This window comes from Schistocerca nitens, chromosome 2 (genome assembly GCF_023898315.1).
Source record: "Schistocerca nitens isolate TAMUIC-IGC-003100 chromosome 2, iqSchNite1.1, whole genome shotgun sequence".
NCBI lineage: Eukaryota > Metazoa > Arthropoda > Insecta > Orthoptera > Acrididae > Schistocerca > Schistocerca nitens.
The window spans coordinates 550,730,384-550,734,172 of NC_064615.1; the positions used below are offsets into that span (position 1 = coordinate 550,730,384).

At 34.8% G+C, this 3,789-nt stretch overlaps 1 non-coding gene across 1 annotated transcript; it reads right to left on the minus strand.

The window, feature by feature from the left end:
- Positions 1-3,279: 3,279 nt before the first annotated feature.
- Trnat-ugu (transfer RNA threonine (anticodon UGU)) lies at positions 3,280-3,354 on the minus strand. Its single transcript has one exon. It is a non-coding gene; the product is annotated as a tRNA-Thr (tRNA).
- Between the last annotated feature and the right edge of the window lie 435 nt (positions 3,355-3,789).

A 3,789-nucleotide genomic window follows, 5' to 3' on the forward strand; every position in this document is an offset into this window, starting at 1 on the left:
CTATCTGGATACCATAGTTAAGAATAGCTCAAGAAATAAAATAAGACCCAGTATCTTTTGGTCTTTTGAGATGTTACTGGTAACTGATTTCAAGACTTCTAAGTTGATGAAAATTAAGCCGATGAAAAAGCCTGTGAGAGATTCATGTAATAAAAACTTCATGTTTTTAAATGGCAGATGAACTTCACCTTCTTCATGCAGATGCTCTTCTATCATCTTTCCATTTTCTACATACTGTCTATGGCTGTACAAAGGGGCCATTCTAAATTATTCCAAACATTGTATTGACATTTAATAAAACTAGCGTTACACCATTCGAAGGAAACTAATCATTATTTTGTTCCAACATCAGTTTATATGATGCTAGTATTTCATTTGCAACTGGGGAGTATTACTTCTATATTGATTTATGTTGTATACATGTCATACTTTGCAATAGACAGACCACATACTTCTAAACTGTTAGTTGCATAGGTAATATGTTTATTTTACAAATTTTTTGTTAGGTAATAGGCAAGACATTACAAACCGAAGTTTTTACAACTAATAGAGTAAAACCGTATAAATCTGACCATAGATATCTGGAATGGTAACAGTCCGAGCTGGAATGATGATTGTATCAGATTTTGTTCATTTATTGCCATGCAATGCAATGCAATGCAATGTAATGTTTCACTGACATGCAAAAGAAGCAGACACAATATAAATTGTGTTCTGTTTTTTCTCTTTCTTCATACAGTGTACATTTCACATTGCATATAAGACACACAAGGAATGTAGGACAATAACAGGTACTGCAATGAAAATGAATTAGTCACAAGTGTTGTTTAAGTAATTGATTTTCCAGTAGTCAAAAATATATATAATCTCAAAGAAATAATACACTGACATGGTATTTTTTTTGTCAGTTATGTATTGGTGGTGCATTCAGGCAAATAAGTTAGTTTCCATAGGTGCAGTCTACCTTCTCACCTTTTTAAAGAAAGATTCCACAATTTTAAGTTTGTGTAACAAGTGTGCAATACTGATTATATAAAATCATTTTCCTTTCATCATGAAATAATCGTGCACTGGAATAGCCACGATCCACATATGTAACACCGCCCCCCCCCCCCCCCCCCCGTGTGTGTGTGTGTGTGTGTGTGTGTGAGAGAGAGAGAGAGAGAGAGAGAGAGAGAGAGAGAGAGAGAGAGAGAGAGATACTCTGGGCATATACGTCAGTAGCAGCAAAGAGTAAAAATGGCTTTAGCAGTTGTTTAAGTTGTTTAGATCAATTGAATTTTGTTTTAAAAATTCTTAAAATAAACCTGTGTCTTACTAATGTTTAAGTTTCAGTACATGAAAACCTATTGATAAAATGTAGAAAATTACAAAATTTATTGGAAAAACAGTGAGGACATATATAATATGTAAAAAAAAAAAAAATCAATCATTGCTATTATAAAGATAGTTTTTGCTTCTTGGGTAATCTCAGTAAAGTCATATTGAGACATTTCTGCCATGTATAAGTCTGAAATACTTATAGAGTGTAAGATAAATAATTTTTACTGGTGATCCTACTGTAAGTTTTATTTTTTACAAACACATCTATATGCTTGTTGTAAGATAGATTATTTGAATTGATGTTTGTAGCGATTATAATACTATTAAATTTTTTGTGCAGATATTAACATGGTTTTTATTTATAAACTAAATGACAAAACACATCTTCAAATCGACCTTCGTACACATGGTTTAAGGTTTAAGATATATGAGTGTCTTAGTTTTTTTCTTGCTTCACACAGTATGTTGATTTACCACAATAACTCTTATTTGAGCTATTTGTTCAATATTGAAGGTATGTCATGGAATAATCTCCAAACAGGATGATGCCATGAAGTTTTTTTCCTCCACCGATCTGCACGTGAAAGCTCATTTCACATTTGTTTAAGAAAGTAAAGAAACAGGTCATATTTAAAATCTGGATATTAAAACAAAAGATTCAACATCTTATTTGGCAAAGGATTGGGGAAAACTTAACATCCTGTCAGTGGCAATACCATTAAGTCATTATCCTAATTTTAACTAGAAGGCTGCAATGCCAAAAGGACTTGTCCTAGTTCAAAGAGAAACCTAATGTTCTGTGTATGTGGTGCTGGGAAAGCATGAACCAGAATGGTAGCACTGCACTCTGAATCTCAGACCAGTGTACCACAAGACATGAAAGGTACTTGTATAATTTATCTGCCAACAAGTTATATTGTTCTCTCTCACACACTGTAAGGGAGTCAAATTTTGACTGAGCAGCCTACATGACTTCCTTCTCTTTTTTAAAATAGTCATATTTCTTCCAACACACTCCTTGTATTTAATTGGATAATTCAAAATGTAATCCCACACTATCACTTTTTGTTCACTGTTGATTGTTGCAAGTAAATTAATTTTATGACTGTTCATACTCTTCCCCTAGATACTGTTGTCAGTGTGAGTATGTATTTTGTATTTAGAAAATACAGCACTTGGTTTGTACTAAACTTCAACTACTGCTACTGCTAGTCATCCTGCACAGATAGGTGATTATGTGATAAGACACTTTGGTTTCATACAACTATTGTTTGTTGTCTTGAGTTAGAAGACTGGTTTGATGTAGCTCTCTACGCTAGCCTAACCTGTGTATGCCTAGTCACCTCTGCTAACTACAGCAACCTACATATGTTTGCAGGTGCTTACTGTAGTCAAGCCTTGATCTCCGACTACAATTTGTACTTGTTTATTTGTCCAAGAATCATTTTAGTACATTGTTTGTACATGTGATATAAGACAGTGGTAAATGTAGTTAATTTATGATACAGTAGTCATTTTGACTACATTGTTGACATAATCAAATAGCATAATAATGTAGGTTGGAGTACTACATTGCTTCCACATGTGACAATAGCAGTTATTAAGGGGGGAGATTTGATAAGTACAATGTAAACTGTATTATGAATTGAGTTAGTAAAATCTGATAAATAAGGTTTACTTATTACGATGTTCCACAAATTCAGATACAGAATAGAAGCTGTGGTCAAGCAAGAACTGTTATAACTTATTTGGAGAGTTTTAAAAAAGGGGTCTACAGGAATCATTGCATTTAGCTTTTTTTTTTTTAACTATATATATGACGGTAGTATCTGTTCCCGAAAGAACAGTTACCGTTGATGACCATGCAGCTTTGCTAGAAATGAAATGATAATTAAATAGACACCCTAGCTGCAAGCAGGCGTTGATACACTTCATTGGGGACATGTTGAAAATGTGTGCCCCGACCGGGACTCGAACCCGGGATCTCCTGCTTACATGGCAGACGCTCTATCCATCTGAGCCACCGCGGGCACAGAGGATAGTGCGTCTGCACGGACTTATCCCTTGCACGCTCCCCGTGAGATCCACATTCCCAACATGTCCACAACACTACATTCGTAGTGCGCCTAATAGATGTGCAAGGATACATTTTGCTTATCATCCACTACTTTTAATATTTCATTTAAGAAGGCAGAAATTTCTGTCTGAGTTGACTTTCCAGCTCTGAACCCATGTTGGGAATCACTTGTCATCTTCTCTTTATTTAAGAAAACCGTTAATCTTCTAAGGAACATTTCTTATAAAATTTTGCTGAAGCCTGACAGTACTGAAACTGGCCTGTAATTAGCAATATCACTTTTTGCACCCTTCTTATGCAAAGGTGTTACTTTTGTAGTTTTTAGACTGTTTGGAGACAAACCACTCTCAAAAGATGAAATAACTTCCCGTGCCCTTTCCTCCCGTGCT